Here is an 18,544-nt window from a genome sequence, read left to right on the forward strand (position 1 = left end):
GTAAAGTTTTGGCTTGCAAATTTCAATCACCCACAACAAAGCAATCCAGGGCTACAGATCATTTTAAAAATAGTAAGATAAAACCACAACTTTTATCTTATGATTCTCCATCTCTAATTTTAGCTACCTCCAGCAACCCTCTTCCTTGTCATTTAACAATAAAGCAGTTCTCAAAAATGGTGCAGAGCTTTAAAAAGGCGTAATAAGTTGTGACTCTTTCAGCTAATAAAGAAGATAGTCTCATAAATTGGTTAAGAAATGAAGCCCAAGACTCGTTGTACATTTGAAACATAAATAACAAAATGGCTGTTTGGTCTAAGAACAAAGTGAGTGCAGCCCCACCCCCTAGCTTCTGCTTACTAGTTGCTTTGAAGCAACACTTCTGAAACTACTTGCAGACTGTACAGTTTTTGGGGGATCCTGGGGGATGATTCTAGGACTCTCCCTAATCCAGGAGAGTCAAATAAATGAAAGGAAAGCCTGTTTATTCTGTTGTTAAGTTGGAAAAATTACAGTCCAGAGGGAGAAGATTCTCTGGGTGTCTCACAGGATTCTCTGGCCATGTCTTCACAGGAAGTTCCCGCCCATTGAGTCTTTTCAAAGGACCCAGGATAGGCAGATGCTGCTTCATGGTGTTAAAGGTATCATCGCAAGATGTAAGCTGTTCCAAGTAAAGCTGCCTTTTGCAACTGATTGATAGCTGTATTTTGGTATTAGTTTTATTATTTTTTTGCAAACAGGAAGAAGGCATCTACATCATCATCATCATCATCATCATCATCATCATCATTATCATCATCATGAAGTTGGGAGGGACCTTGGAGGTCATACAGTGCAACTCCCGGCTCCGGCAGGAAACGCTATATCATTTCAGACAAATGGCTGTCCAATCTCATCTTAAAAAACTTCCAGTATTGGAGCATTTGCAGCTTCTGGAGACAGGTTATTCCACTAATTAATTGTTCTAACTGTCAGGAAATTTCTCTTAGGTTGGTTCTCTCTTTGGTTAGTTTCCATCCTTTGCTTCTTGACCAGCCTTCAGGTGCTTTGGAGAATAGCTTGACTCCCTCTTCTTTGTGGCAGCCTCTGAGATATTGGAACACTGCTATCATGTCATCCCTCATTCTTCTCTTCATTAAACTAGACATGCCCAATTCCAGCAACCGTTCCTTATATGTTTTAGCCTCCAGTCCACTCATCATCTTCTTTGTACTCTTTCTAGAGTCTCAACTTCTTTTTTACATTGTGGTGACCAAAACTGGATGCAGTATTCCAAGTGTGGCCTTACCAAGGCATTGTAATATGGTATTAATGCTTCACGTGATCTTGATTCTATCCCTCTGTTAATGCAGCCTAGCACTAGCTTTTAGCCTTGAGATTCAGCCTTGAGAAGGAAATGTCTATATCTCTGCCAGACAGAACTCAAATCTCTTAATCAGCCAAGGGCTACATCTCCAGGAAGGGGAGGGGGGTTTCCACCCACTTGAACAATCCTTTCCTTCTCCATCACCAATGTGTACCCAGCTGCTGTTTCATCAAACACTACTGAACAGAAACAACAGCATTGCTGTGATTTCAGGCATGATGCATTACAATTATTTTTGTAGGCTTTTCTTTAAATGCTCATGTGCAATTGTATGGATTGATAATACCACTTTGAAAAAGCAAGCTTCATACAATTAGAATTGAAACTAAATTATAATGAGGTTATTTTTTTTAATGTTGTTTTGAATTAATCAGCAGAGGATTTGGATAGTTATCTATGAAATGCTGGACTTCAAGTATCTTGTTATAATTCTACCAGAATCAATATTCATTACAGAAGGAATAGGTTCCCCTCAGGAACTGAGAGCAATATTGTGGTTTCTTGGACAGAGATTAGGCTGAACAGGAATTTTTGTAGAGAAGAGTAGAACACAACACTAAAATTTTCAACAGAAGGTATATAAATAAATGGAATTGTCTGGAACAAAATGTCCATTTAAGTAAGAATAAATATTTGGAGAGAGATGCACAAAATACATTTTTTTGGTCTATCAGACGCAAAGAATCAGGCCCACATTAAGTTCTAGTTAAACTAATTCATTGCTCCTGCCTATACATACAAATCTAATGGTCAGCACTAAATTGCTGCTAATAAGACCTAACAGAATTCGCAAGGAGTTGAACTTAGACCATTTATGGGAACATAATGATTTCAGCCTGATTCCTCTCTTGACTCCACCCTCAGCCTTTACCTCTCCTTCTCCTACAAATACACAATTACAGTCATCACTGACTTCTCACCAAAGGAATGCAGAAAATCCCCAAAGCCTACAAGGTCACACTGTTTGAAATGAGAAATAAATAAGTCATTTCATAGGTATAAACCATAGTGAAAGAAAGCATCTGAGCATGTGCCATGTTTTTTTCCTGGCTTACCACGTAAGTGCAAAGGTTCAGAAGAAGTGAGCTTTTTATATAGTAATGACTGGCTGATGTTTTGACTAGCTACAGTATGTTTCTTGGCACATTTGGCTGAGAAGACTTGCTGGTTGAGGGTGAAACAAGTTCCTTTGATTTATTCTGATAAATAGTGTAACTAGAAATGGAGAAGAACCGTACATATGCCAACATTTGTCTCAACAGTCGTGCTTCTTTTCATCCAAAATGAGAATCTCACAGATTCATAGGCAATTTTTTTGAATGTAAATGATTCCAGCATCTGCTCTTTCTTTTAGTTTCTATAGCAATTTATTATTATTATTATTATTATTTTAAAAAATATAATAGAAGACATGCTTTTTTAAAGAAGACAATATGGAGGATATTTTTTTTGCTCTTTGCAAAGAAATGGGATTCAGCAAGGGAACAGTTATTTTCTCCTCCTTCAAAATGTGTTGCCTTTAAAGTTTTTATCTTCCTCCCTTTCCTTGTTTTCTGATTGGCTGGCTGTTAATTCCCTGCATCTCTCTGTACATTCATTCCAGCAACCTGTTTCATGGCAAAATCTATCAAAAAGGGATCCATCTCCCTGTTGTAGATGGATCAGACACTCAGTGTAACAGAAGTAATTAGGTTGTGGGGAAAATATATGCACAGCTAATAAGAAGCAAAGTTAAATGCTATTTGAAATTACCTCCAGCTTACACACATGGGTATACATGTACTAGCCCTTGTTCATTCCAGTTTCTCTAACTAAGCTATCAGCAATGAACCTTTTTTATCTTTTATCAATAAATTAGGGACTGAAAAGAGCTATACTTAATCTCTTCCCCATTATTTTTTTTCTCCTGGACAAAGCAGAAGTATCCAGGAGGTGGGGTTGTGTGGGTGAAAAAAGTCAAGATAATGGCCATTACTTTAATTTTGCAAGCAGATTGCCTGCTGTTAAGCATTCTTCTTTGCCTTTTCATTGTGACTGGAACATGCATCTGAGGGCACCTTCCATGAGTTGATTAGAAATATGAGTAGATGTTTGTGCCCATGTGCTACACTTGCACAGAAGCCATTTTTTGTTATTGGTTCACTGTGGGATCCTCAAGAGAGAACAAAAGTGATGGAATGTGATTGTTTTATTCTTAAAAGTGTAGGTAAGGGATAGAGACATTGTTTTCTAAAATACCATGAAGAAATGTTTCAGTCAGGTTTTTGTCAAAATGAATTACTCCTTTTCAGATTTGTACAGCCCGAATTGTTACTCTCTTCTATTACTATGCTGCATTGTTCTGCACTTGTGTGCATGCACATGCTAATACACATAGGTATTTACAAATAAGAACTCTGCATTTGCCCTCCAGTGGGGATGCAGTAGCCCAGAGGCTTAATGAGGCTGGAACTGCTGGCCAGAAATGGTCTATACCAGAGGTCCCCAACCTTTTGGGCACCAGGGACCAGTTCTGTGGAGAGAGGTTTTTCTACGGACTGGAGGGTGCATGGTTTTGTGTGCTGCCTCCATCCCATTGATGAGGCTTTGCTTGTTTGTGTGGACTGGTTGCTGGCATGCTGCGGCCTGGTACCAGTCCACAGACTAGGGGTTGGGGACTCCTGTTCTATACTCCAACAGTTCAAGCCTGGCTTCGTGAGATAGGGTGAGCTCCCACCACTCACTTCTCAGCTCCTGCCCACTCAGCAGTTCGAAATCATGCAATATTGCACTTTGGTGAGAAAAGCCTAGCTGAATTTGTGTGTGCAGAGAGTGGAAGCTGGTGTTGCTGGATGCAAGGCAAAACAACATGAGATGAAGCAAGGCAAGACCGGTGGAGGAGCCTGGAAAAGCCAACACCACTAATCAACACTAGTGCACCCCATGCAGCACACTAAGGAAAGACAATCAAGCACTGCACAAAATGAACTAGCAATTTAGGCTGTCAGAACTGCACTGTGTCTCACATTTATAGATTTCCCTGACTTTGTATGCCACATGCTAAATAAATGCCCTCCAATGGAAATATTTCTTAACTGTCTGCATTTCTTAATATTCAACTTCCTTGAGTATTTGCAGTTTCGCATGCTGCTTTTTCAAAGCAGGGCAGTTTTATATACACATTTTGATTTATAGCCAATGTAAATTTAGATTTCTTTAACAAAATACAGTGTATGAATTGAATGAATAAATGAATGCACTTCAGTTCACAGTTCTTGAGGCCCTAAATATTTGGACATACTCTAGATGCTGGCTGAATCCATGAATTACTTTGCAAATTCATGCCATGGGAGATTCGTTTTTCGTGCATCTGGCTGTTTCATTTGAAAAGAAATAGATGATAGAGTTCTCCAATGTCCTTAATATTTCTGTCTTTATTCATATATCCACAATATACTTTATTGTATAATGTGGCCTGGTCTCTGTAGGTGGACAGGAGAATGATTTAGAAAATTTAAAATGTGAATAGATTTTTTTTTCTAGGGATCCATCCTTCCATGTAATATTAGGTCTTGATGTCCCTGGGAAAGAAATTACTGTAGATTAATTTCCAAACTGCACTTCTGTTTGATGATGCTCTATGAACATATGCATATTAATAACATATTTGAACATAAACTAAGAAAATCATCATGGATAATTTTCACTTATAAACAGCAAACAAATATTGAGAAAGAAGATGTCCATTTGAGAACATGATGGTGGTGTTTAAATCTTCTTCAGGGACTATTATTCCTGGACTATTATTCCACTTGTACTTTTCATCTATTTTTGCTCTTCTTCCCCTTTCCACTTCTTCCCTCTAGCTCATCAGTAAAAAATAATTCATGGTTAGCACCAAAATCTTGCAATAATGTTGCTGAAGATGTACTTCTATTTCAGTCTTAGGTTTCTTATATAACCTAAGTTCAATATTATTTTGAAACAATTCCAAATAACCTCCTAAAATAAAATATCCAACTGGGAAAAATAGTGCTTTACAGCTTACTTATAAATTAAAAGAAACCCTCTTTATGCTATTCTTAAACAGATCTTGGATTTTGGATTTTGGCTCAGAATGGTACTGTCAACGCTGCTAACATCAGATGTTCTTGCTTTGACAACAGATGGAAATGCACCCATTTTCTTCTATTGCTTTTAGAGTTAATTGATGCTGGGAGGGGGAATGTGGATGAGAGTCCAGCTAGTCATAACAATAACAACTCAGCCATGGGAACCCAAGGTCATAGGGCTCAGAGTTGATAGAGTTTTGGCAGGCTGGAGAGCTGGGGAAAAAGCCCACGCTTCAAGCTAATTGGGGAATGTGATTTATGACTGTTTATTGGAGGAGAGAATTGTGCTTTGTTACTTTGTACCCAGGGGAGGGGAATTTAGTTTTTGGTTTCAACTATGTAGTGCTGATACTTTGTTTTTTTGAATAAAAGATTCTTTAAGGTAAACAATGCCTCAGAGTTCTTTTAAAGAGTTTAATCTGTTGGAACCATGACATTAAACCCAAAACTACAATTTTTGCCTAACTATCTTGGGGTCCCGAGCCCCAATCACTGTCCCTAGGATTGAGGGATAGACCAACAAAGATTTGGGGAAGATCTCAACATGGGGAAGGAAGGAGTGCAGTGGCTGCTACCTCAGAGGAGGGACCGCAGGCCAGCGCACCAGTGGAGAAGGAACTTTTTCAGGTCTCTCAGATGGGGGCAAGACCCAAGCCATGAGGACAGCTGATCTGGTCATTGGAATGGGTCTTACCCAGTGGAGACTCTAGACACCTTGAGATGGCCTTGCCACAATCAAGTGCTTTGAAGGCGGATGAGGTCGAGTTGCAAAGAGGGGCTTTCTGCAAGTCACATTCCCCAGACTGGTAGAGAACCATGAAATTGACTACTGCTGATGTTATGTATGGGTGTGAGCAGCTGCAGCTCTGAAGAACCATCAATCCATCTGGGGGCGCTGTACGGTGGCCAGATTGGCTGGAGTATTTTCGGCGGGAGATTCAGATGGTTGGATTGGCCAGAAGGGTACCTAACTAGGTATATAAGGGGTCCCGGTAAACCCGTTTGTTCAGCATGTGCCTGCCTACAATAAAGAGCTGACATGCGGTACTCATCTGTCTCTTCATTTCCATGTGGTCCAGAACCCGCTACTCAATAGGGGTGACGAGGATGGGATATGCTGTTTCACTATAGAGCTGAATCACTAGCCGAAGTCATGGGCTGAAGTCACTAGAGCAGGAAAAAGAAATTCCTTTCCCGATTCTTCGCAGAAACAGCACATTAGGACCAGGCAGATCATGGCAAAAATCACTCAACTTCATGAGTTTGACACGCAGCATCCTGAGCGATGGGAATCGCATCTGGGCCAGGTTGAGGGGTATCTCCTCGTCAACTGCATCATTGCCCAAGTCACACCCACCCATGCAGGAGAGTGCCGAGACACAAGCTAGACCTGCCGCCACTCTACCCTCCTACAACAGTGACAACAAAGAAGAGAACGACCAGATGATGCGTCAGCACGTTCCACCTTTTTCACTACCTGCCAGACTCATAATCCCTAAGACCGGTAGATTTGAAAGTACTACTGGACTCTGGATGCTCCTGGTGTGTTATTAGCTTGTCACTTGCCCTGAAAATGGGCATACTAACAAGACTGCTCTCCAAACCCATGAGGTTTGAGCAAGCTGATGGCTCCCTAAAGGGAGGAACTTTAGACATGAAACTGACTGAACCCCTATGCTTAGAAATAGGTGAGCATTGGGAGTTCATTCATTTCATGGTGGCTCTGAAAATGACTGAGGCCATGATCCTAGGGCTAGCCTGGTTAGACAAATGGAAGCTGTTTATCTGGTGGGAAAAGGGAATGAAAACTGTGAGGTTACCTATAGGACCCAAGCCCCCCCCCCGCCTTAACTCGACGGACATTACAGGAAACTTAGCCCACCTAATGAGCTAGCACAAATAGCTGCCTTGTCTCAACCAGGCAAGCCACTCATCCCTAGCTAGTAGCGGGACCTAGAGGAGGCATTTAGTGAGAAAGAATGTGACACCCTGCCTCCCCACTGACCCAAAGATTGCTCTATTGAACTGTTACTGGAAGCCAAACTCCCATGACTGAGAATGTATGCTATGTCCCCCCCTTGAAATGGAGGATATGCAGCAGTATGTGGACAAGAACCTAGCAAGGGGATTTATTGAACAGGCCAAGTCTGTGGTGGGACCCCCGGTGTTATTTAAAGAAAAAAAGATGGGTCACTTCATCTCTGTGTTGATTATAAAGGTCTGAATGCTGTGAGCATGGAAAACAAATATCCCCTCCCCCTCCTGAAGGACTTACTAACCCACCTGGAAAAGCGGAGTGTCTTCACTAAGTTGGACTTGAGAGTGTCTTCACTAAGTTGGACTTGAGAGAAGCATACTACAGGGTGAGGATAAAGGAGGGAGATGAGTGGAAGACCGCTTTTAACTGTCTCATGGGGAGCTATGAATTTAAAGTCATGCCGTTTCGATTACAGGGGGCTCCAGGTGTCTTCATGCAGCTGATCAACCAGGTACTACATGACCAGTTATACAAAGGGTTTTGGTGTATCTTGATGACATCTTGATATACAACATTAATATGGTTGACCATGTAAAAGTAGTGAGAGAAGTGCTAAAGAAACTGTTGAATGCCAAACTTTATGTTAAACTATCAAAGAGTGAGTTTCACCAGACCCGACTGGGTGCTATCTAACAAAATGAAATTCAATGGTGAAAAAAGTAAGGTTCTACATTTAGGCAAGAAAAACCAAATGTACAGGTATAGTTTAGGGGGTACCTGCTCAATAGTAGTAACTGTGAGAGGGATCTCGGAGTCCTAGTGGACAATCACTTAAATATGAGCCAGCAGTGTGCTACAGCTGTCAAAAAAGCCAACACAGTGCTAGGCTGCATTAAGAGAGGAATAGAATCAAGATCATGTGAAGTATTAATACCACTTTACAATGCCTTGGTAAGGCCACACCTGGAATACTGCATCCAGTTTTGGTCACCACGATGTGAAAAAGATATTGAAACTCTAGAAAGAGTACAGAGAAGAGCAACAAAGATGATTAGGGGACTGGAGACTAAAACATATAAGGAATGGCTGCTGGAATTGGGTATGTCTAGTTTAATGAAGAGAAGGAAGAGGGGGGACATGATAGCAGTGTTCCAATACCTTAGGGGCTGTCACAAAGAGGAGGGACTCAAGCTATTCTCCAAAGCACCCAAAGGCAGGACAAGAAGCAATGGATGGAAACTAATCAAGGAGAGAAGCAACCTAGAACTAAGGAGAAACTTCCTGACAGTTAGAACAATTAATCAGTGGAACAATCTGCCTCCAGAAGCTGTGAATGCTCCAACACTGGAAGTTTTTAAGAAGAGACCGGACAGCCATTTGTCCGAAATGGTATAGGGTTTCCTGGCTGAGCAGGGGGTTGGACTAGATGACTTCCAAGGTCCCTTCCAACTTTATTATTATTATTATTATTATTATTATTATTATTATTATTATTATTATTATCATCATCATCATCATCATCATCATCATCATCATCATCATCATCATCATCATCATCATCATCATGGCTACAGAATTTCCAGCGAAGGCATTGAAATGGACCCAACCAAAGTGAAAGCCGTAATTGAATGGCAACCCCCAAAGACTCGCAAACAGCTCCAGAGCTTTCTGGGATTCACTAATTTCTACCACCAGTTCATCCCCCCCTTTGCTGAAATTGCCTTACCCCTAACAGAATTACTGAAAACAGGCAAGGAGGGAGGAAAGCCACAACTGGGCCAACCATTAGCATGAACTATGAACTCTCAAACTGCTTTTAAGAATTTAAAAAGACTATTTGCAGTTGAACCATTTTTAAAGCTTCCTTGCCCAGGCCGATGCCAGTGATGTGGCTGTCAGAGCTGTGTTATTGCAAAAGAACCAGAGTGGGACCCTACAACCCTGTGCCTACACCTTGAAAAAATTCACCCTGTGTGAGAGGAAAAGGAAGCCTTTGTGTGGGAGAAGGAAGCCTTTGCAATCCGATGGGCTCTATTAAACTGCCATCACTATTTAGAAGGGAGCAAGGTGCCTTTTGAGGTATGGACTGATCATAAAAACCTAGAAGCACTGAAAACTCTCCTCAAATTTTCCCTGAAACAAGTACTATGGGCACAATACTGGTTTAATTTCATCCTAAAATACATACTGGGGAAAAAATGTATTAGCTGATGCTTTATCCAGACTGCCCCAGTACAAGAGCCAGCATGAAGAGGTTAATGAAACAATTATTTCCACTCCACAAACTGCTTCTCAACTCATGCCACACAGAGTCCCACCTTCAAGAGCCACAAACTTCGATGACCCTGGGGCAAAGAAAATAAAATAAGAGCTCCTCACCGACCAATAGTTCAATGACAATCAAACCTCCCTAACTTGCAGGGATGGTTTGGCTTACAAAGGAGGAAAGCTGTACTTGCCTGAGACCCTCCACCTTAATGCCCTCCATCACAGCCATGATGTAAAACAGGGGTTGAAACAGGACATAGAAAACTATGTCCGGAGTTGTGCTGTATGTGCCACCATGAAAAGAATTCTGGGGAAATCCCCTGGGTTATTATAACTGGTGGCGGACCCTTCACAACCATGGGAAGAAATTGCTATGGATTTTATAGTAGACCTACTCGAAAGTAGGGGAAATATGGTCATCTGGACTGTGATAGATCTGTTTTCAAAGCAGGCTCACTTTATTGCCTGCAAAGGGCTCCCCTCCGCCCAACAACTAACCAAGATGTTCCTGAAACACATCTACAGACTGCAGGGCACACCAAAACAAATAATCTCTGACAGGGGGGGGGTGCAGTTTACAGCTATGTTCTGGAGGGCTTTTCTTAAACTAATTGGCTCATCTCAAGGACTATCATCGGCCTTTCACCCATCTACCAATGGGGCAGCTGAATCTGGAACAGTATCTCTGATGCTATGTGGATTATCAACAAACGAATTGAACTGACCTCCTCCGTTTCACAGAGGTGGCTTACAATAATTCTGTTCACAGCAGCACCAGCTTCATGTGTTTTAAAGTGGCTACAGAAAAAGAGTTCAGCCCAATACCTGAATATCCCCAAGGACCCTTCGCTTCCCAGACTCTTGATAAATGGGTGAGGGGGTGGGAGGAAGTCTGGAAAACCATGAAAAGTGCTTTGAAAAAGGCTTCTGAGACATACAAAAACTAGACAGATAAAAAAGGGCTCCTCAAAGGACATTCCAAGTTGGGGAAAAGGTTTATCTGTCAACCAAATATATACAGCTTAAGTTACCTAGTCAGAAGTTTGGACCGAAGTACTTTGGACCCTTCCCAATTGTAAAGATCATTAACCCAGTCATGGTAGAACTAAAACTTCCCAGGCTCTTAGGGAAAGTTCACTCTGTTTTCCATTGTAGTCTGTTGAAAACTTTTCAGGATTCCACCTTAAGACCTCCCACTAAAAAGGCACCTGGACCTCTTCTAGTGGCAGCACAGACTCACTATGAGGTAAAGCATATTCTTGATTCAAGTTTTGAAAGGGAAATTGCAGTACTTAGTGCAATGGAAGGGATATTTTTTGTCTGAAGCCACCTGGGTGAAATCTAGCGATGTAAAAGCTGACAGACTCATTAATAGATTCTATAAGAAACACCCTAAGAAACCAAGAGACAACCCTTAACCTGTGATTTTGTTTGCATTACAGGATTTGTCCTTTTTGTAAGGGGGGGGTGGATGTCAATGCTGCTAACATCGGATGTTGTTGCTTTGACAACAGATGGAAATGCACTCATTTTCCTCTAGTGCTTTTAGAGTTAATTGATGCTGGGAGGGGGAATGTGGATGAGAGTCCGGCTAGTCATAACAATAACAACTCAGCCGTGGGAGGCCAAGGTCATTGGGCTTAGAGTTGGTAGAGTTTTAGTGGGCTGGAGAGCTGGGGAAAAAGTCCGTGCTTCCAGCTAATTGGGGAATGTAATTTATGACTGTTTATTGGAGGAGGGAATTGTGCTTTGTTACTTTGTACCCAGGGGAGGGGAATTTAGTTTTTGGTTTCAACTATGTAGTGCTGATACTTTGTTTTTTGAATAAAAGATTCTTTAAGGTAAACAATGCCTCAAAGTTCTTTTGAAGAGTTTCACCTGTCAGAACCATGACAGATAATGGTGGATCTAGCAACATATACCAGGGCATACCAAGGGTACCAACTCCTATTTCTATTTCTATTCAAATCATGTCTCAAGTATTATCATCAGTGCTCAAAGCATCAATGGGCTGCAAAAAGGATGGGTTTGGTATCTGCAATAAACCTCCTTGGCCTTTAAAGCATACAGCTAATGAAACTCAACTTATATACCAGACTGAGGCCATGACTCATGTATTTCAAGTCACGAAGATTTAAAGAAGGCAATAAAATCAACCGTTTAAAATACTTACATGGTTTAATGACAACCAAGCTACTTATTAGGAGAAAAAAAAACAGGAAGGAAGGAAGCAATATGAAAAGTATGAAGAGAAACATATCCTATACATCGGCTTAAAACTTTTCTGCTACTTTCCTAGTATGCAAATCCAGGGCCTAGAATGAGATCCTTTCTCTTCCTCACCTCTCATTCTCCCATTTTTTTAGTGGAGGAATCTTGAAAAGTGGAGAGAACAATTGTTTGTCATTTGTAACGTGAACCTGATACCCCACTTTCCCATACCAGAGGGAGTCATTTCCATGAAATGTTGGGCTATACATAGCCTCCAGATTGCTTCTATAATGCTCCTGAACCATTAACTTTAAATGGCCCCAGCTCATGAACGTAAGAGTGTTTTATATTTTTTTTCAAAATTGCCCTGGATACTCCAATACTTATTACCTTATATATGTTTGTTGAGGTTCTTATCAAAGTATTATCTACTCCAAACTATATAAGGATACTCAAGAAATTCCATCAGAATGTAGTTGGTTAGAAATTTATTCCAGAAGTAAAAGGGATTCCATTCTTTTGAGAAATGAGATCACACAAAAGCCCAAAATGGTGTCTGCTATAAGCCACAAATATTGTAGTTGTTTGTTACATGGGCGTTACTCCACTCACTAGAGTAAATTCTAAAGCTCACTGTGAAGTGTCTACTCCCAGATAGCCAAAGAGATCAGGAGCAGAAGTAAAAGAAGGTTAAATTTTTTTCTATGATATGCAGAATTCAGAAATGTAGGATTCTACCTGACAGCAGAGATACAATTAGAGAAAATTTGTAATCTAATGCCCAAAAGACATCTCTGAGAGCACTAGGGATCCCAAAAGCAGAAGTGTACAACTGAAAAGGCCTCCTTCCTTCCTAGTTTCCTAAATTCAAGAAAATCAGAGTGTCCAGGCACATATATGAATGGGGAAAAAACTGGGCCTAGGCAAAACTGGGCCTAGGTGTGTTCTGCGCATGTCCAAGATGGTTCCTCGCTGGCTTCTGAGCTCTTAGTGTTGAGCGGTTTTTCGGCTCTGCTGGGTATCATGGGGCTTTTTGTCATCGTTTTGGCCCCCATTCGGTCAGTAGAACTGTTGGCGGAGCGTTAGCTCCCTCCCCTGTCAGGATACGTCTTGGAATGGCTGAGGACGGGGGAGGAGAAGCTGGAGAAGCTGACTTTCTAACTCACTGGGGAGAGGACGCTGGCAGCTGGGCGGGGCTGACTTGACTGTTTTCCTGCTCATCCAAGCCAAGCGGAGCTGTGATAAGTGATCTTTGTCGGAATTTCTGGGCTCTGCTCGTGCCTGTTGGTTTTATTGAGATCAGGTTGTGGCAGGGGGAAGGGAGCTTCAACGTTGTTTCTCTCCCCCCTGCTGTTTAACATCTATATGAAGCTGCTGGGTGAGGTCATCCATGGCTTTGGGGTGAGGTATCACCAGTATGCGGATGATACCCAGTTGTTCATCTCCACCACGAGCCAACCCAGTGATGCCCTTGACGTGATGTCCTGGTGCCTGGAGGCGGTGCGGGTCTGGATGGGAAGGAACAGGCTCAGGCTTAACTCCTCCAAGACCAAGTGGCTATGGATACCGGCATCTTGTATTGTCCAACAAGTTCCATCTCTTTTGATGTTTCCATCGCTACTAGGTAAGACTTAAGATAAGTTCTTAGCCATGTTCGATCAGATTCGGATCTGCTGGACCTCCAACAGCTCTCTAGCCGTCTTTTCCGGTGCTTCATCTCTCAGAGATGGGGGGGAGGTATTGCCCCCCTCAGAAAGGGCTCGCAACTTGGGTGTCCTCCTGGATTCATGGCTTAATTTGGAAGATCATTTAATGGCCGTGACCAGGGGGGCCTTTGCACAGGTTTGCCTAGTGTGCCAGTTGCACTCATTTTTGGACTGAGCTGCCCTATGCATGGTTACCCACACCCTCGTCACTTCTCACCTGGATTACTGCAATGCTCTTTACATGGGGCTGCCCTTGAAGAGTACCCGGAGGCTTCAACTGGTACAAAATGCGGCCGCGCGGGTGCTTATGGGAGTATCTCGATACTCCCATGTTACACCACTCCTGCGTGAGCTGAATTGGCTTCCAGTTGCCCTCCGGGTGCATTTCAAGGTGCTGGTAATAACCTTTAAAGTCCTACATGGCTTAGGCCCGGGGTACTTGCGAGACCACCTGCTACCAATGCCAACCTCCCATCACCAAGTTCGCTCCCACAGAGTCAGCCTCCTCAGGGTTCCATCGGCCAGGCAATGCCAGCTGGCAACCCCAGGGGGAGAGCCTTCTATGTGGGCGTGCCAACCCTCTGGAACAAACTGCCTCTGGATCTGCGGATGGCCCCTAACCTTCAGTCCTTCCGCCGTGACCTGAAGACGTGGTTGTTTCAACAAGCAGGCCTGGACTGACTTAATTAGGCTTTTTATTGGGTTAAATTGTATTTATTGTTTAATTCTCTCTTAAATTTTTTATTTTTATTGTTGTGAGCCGCCCTGAGTCCTTAGGGAGAAGGGCGGCATATAAATTTAATAAAATGAAATGAAATGAAATGAACAAAAAATTAGCTACCAGTTCTGCTGAACTAGTGCGAACTGGCTAAATCCCACCACTGTGCCTGATATTAGGGTTGTGATTCTGTGTCAACTGTGATCCCGGCAGTTGAGTTCGGGAAATCAGAAGAGGAGGAGGAGTGGCCTGGGGAGCCATCAGAGTTGGAGGAAGGCTCTGATGAGTTACAAGACTTACAAAGTGAGGAAGAACCTGGCCCTTCCACTCGTGGTCAAGCTGAAAGCCATCTGGGCTGGGAGGTGGACTCAGACTCAAAGGAAGCACAGCTGGAAGACCTCAGAGATGCTCGGAAATGTAGAAAGGTCACACGAGTAAATCAGAGGGAGGCAATGGAGGGACTCCAGGGGAGAAGGAGAAAGCAGTGAGGAGCCATGCCTTGGGGGCTGCGTAACAAAAAGGGAATGTGTGGGCAGGGCTGGTTGCTGGAGGCAACTGTTTGCAAAGAACTTCTGTGTCAAGAGATAATGGTCTGTTTATTTTACCAATGAGTTATTTCCTGTTTTGGCTCGTGCTCCATTTTGTTTGTGGACAAGGTCTGTAACTCAAATAAAAAAGGGTTTATTTTTCCAGTCTACTGTTAAAAGAGGGGTTGCCCTGTGAAGTAACAAGGACGTACATAGACTGGGACAGAACAATTATGTGGTCACCTCGGCATCCTAGTGAATACACAGCTACAATTTTCAACAAAAAATTTTTGGCTTCATAATTCAATTATTTCCAGTTTAATGTACAACTGAAAGGATGTGAGTTACTTGCCCACCCCATCCTCAAGTGTGTTATATCTCACCATTATGTGTACTAACATCTATTTTTGAGCCTATAAGAAAAAGACAATTAATTGTTTTGTTTTATTTGTTTATTTTTAATCTAAATCTGCCTAGTAGACTAATGGCTATAACGAATCAAAGAATTCCACAGTCTCTCTGCTAAAACATAATTTTATCATGAGCTCTGCAATTTTTTTCCTGAGCAAATCATTTTATGACGGAAAACTCTCTAGAGATTAGCTGGCATCAACACAAAAGCAATTGCTTTTCCTATCAACAAACTTTCATTACTTTTTCTGGGACGTCTTTTCTTCTGGACAAAGGTGAGTTTCATTTTCATAGCTCTCAAAGCTGTGTGCAGTTGATAATATGGCAATTCCTGCTTTTACTTCGTTTCATGGCCTTTTCAAACAGACATCCTATCTGGGACATTTTTCAAAGCCCAGTGTTTGCAAAGTTGGATTCAAAGAAGAATGCATTTGAAAAAAGAGATGATATCTTATATTTCTGGAAGCTTGAGGTGTTACACAAAACCCAGACATTTATTACAAATACTTGTAGATTTATTTAATTGCAATAAATAACACTTCAGTTCAGAGAAGTGACTATATGTGAATCTAAATAATTTCCTGTCCTTTTCTCACCATTGCTTTCTCACTATTAATTAAATAAATAACACAGCACAGCACAGGTAGAATGTTGCAAATACAGTTGAAGAAGAAAAAGGGGCCATTGGGAGAATGCCTGAAGGTCAGTGAAGAAGATGCACTGAAGCTTGTGTACCATGTAGGCTTGCTGAACACTGAAGAGACCAAACTGGGCTACAAGAAAAATCAAATCAAGAAAAATCAAATGAAGAATAGAGAAGAGACATGGCAAAGAAAAGTATTACATGGCCAGTGCATAAAAGATAGAAAAAACAGATAACAACAAGAACTGGCAATTGCAAGGGATAATTGAAAAAAGTGAGGAGCTAATTCTGGCTTCACAAGACCAAATCTTATGAACAAATGCATGCAAAGTCAGAATTGAGAATATAGTAAAGGAAAATGCCACTTCTACAAAAAACGATGAAGAAACAGTGGCTCACCTAATTGGATGCTGCAAGAACATCGCACAGATTGATTACAAACAACAGCATGACAAAGTAGCAACAATAGTGCACTGGAAGATCTGCAAGAGATGCCATTTGCCTGCAACAAAGAGCTGGTGGAACCACAAAATAGACAAAATAATAGAAAATGAATAAGCTAAAGTGCTCTGGGACTTTAGAATTCAAACAGACAAGCACCTGCCATATAATACCCCAGATAATTGTGGGAAAAGAAAGAAAAAAAATAATACCCATAGTGATAGATGCCTTAGGTGCAATTCCACTTGAACACCATCAGCACTTGAACACCATCAGTATTAACAAAATCGCCATCAATCAATTGCAAAAGGCAGTTACATTTGCTTACATCCTGCAACCATATCTTTAATATTGTTACACAACAACATCTGCCTATCCCAGGTTCTTGGGAAGGACTCAGTAGATGGACAAAAATGGCAAATCCACTTTAAACATCTGGCTGACTGTCAACCGACCATAATGATATTCTAATGTTGTGTAATAAAATGTAAGTTTTAATTTCAGGTAAATTGCACCAATGCTTGGGATATTTTCCTTTTTTCCCTCTCCTCTCCTCTCCTCTCCTCTCCTCTCCTCTCCTCTCCTCACATTACATTACATTACATTATTATGTTGTAAATTAAATAATCATATACATTCATACCATAGTTTTAACATGTTAATGCAACATAGAACAGATATGTTAATTTTTAAAATTATGAAATAAAAAAGTACTGGAAAATCACAAAGAAAACTTTAAAAAATAGCATTTTTCTTGAAACCCTTGTCCTTCCCCTCTCCCCCCTTTCAAAAGAAAAAAAAATCCCAACTACTTTAAATGTTGGCAAACAACACACCTTAACAATCCATTGCAACAAGTCAAATATAGATTTCTCCTTCTAGTGCTGAGCGATAATTCTTTTAGACAATCCATTTGCTGAAAAGTTGACAACTTTTGAAGCCTTGATAGATTCCAAGTACTGGGGTTATAGCCAAAAAGAGTATATGCATCTTTAATATAGAGTGATCGATTTACAGTCATAAAAACACTTATTGTCTATATCCTCGCAGGTGGTAAAAAAATAACCTGGGGAAGGGAGCAGGACTACTCATCTTTACCTTGCAGTAGCTAAGTGGAGAGAATATCTCTTTTCTTTCTCATTTCTTTTCTCTTTTTTAACTTTAAAATACTTCTGTGATTTTTTTTTTTGCTCATACAATTCCCTTGGCTACTTGTTACAAGACAATGCCTCTATTTAGAACTGAGGAATTCTAAAGTGCTTCAGAAGTAGAGAAATCAACAATATCCAGGAATTTATATTATTTACATTTCACTTTCTTTTTCTCCATCTTCTCCTATCTCTCTTTCCCTCCCTCGTTTTGCCTGCCTGTTTTACCATTCTGTGCCACTTGATTGTTTTTGTTTGTTGCTGTTTACTAAATAAACAGCAAGCTATTTTTTTATTAGTTGCACTGAGTGGTGCTTGCTCTGATCTGGATACAGAGACTAACTTGGAAGTATGCTGGGTACAAAATAAAATGGAAGTAATCCACAGTGATTTTTCAACATTGTTCATGAACAGGGTGAATGGAAGCTATAATGATATTAGGCATGAACAACCAGACCCACAGATGCAGAGTTCAAACTAGCTACTTTATTGTTCTCTGTCTATAATACAAGAATCTCCCCAGACTGCCAGCTTTCACCTGGGAAAGATTATATAAGACTCAAAGGCATTGCTGGGGGGAGGGTATCAGACCTTGACCTCTTGTGTCTATGCAGTGAATCCAGCATAATTCCCCAACTGAGCCTTTCTCCCAACAGTGATGGTTGTTCTTCAACAAATGAAGATTTAAAAAAAGGATATCAGCTGCCACTGTAAACAAGATGCCAGGAAAGTCTGTCTGGGGAAGCAAAGCGGGACACTCATTGATATGACCTCATTCTATAAATTAAAGAATGGCAAGTTTTATTGCTCAACTTAAGGCTCTCATTACAACTTTGGGCACATTAAGTGAAGACCTACTCCTCTGCAGAAGTCAACAATGTAAGGAAAGAGAAGAAAAGGATATCAGAAGCAGGATGTAGGAACTCAATTACAGCAGCAATCGATACACTGTTGAAAAACCTGAAGGACAAAGTGAAGAAGGGCTCTCTATGTGTTACTAGGAGTCAATGCCAACTTGATGGGACATCATTATCAT

The sequence above is a fragment of the Vipera berus genome, assembly GCF_964194415.1.
Source record: "Vipera berus genome assembly, chromosome: 1".
Classification (NCBI taxonomy): domain Eukaryota; kingdom Metazoa; phylum Chordata; class Lepidosauria; order Squamata; family Viperidae; genus Vipera; species Vipera berus.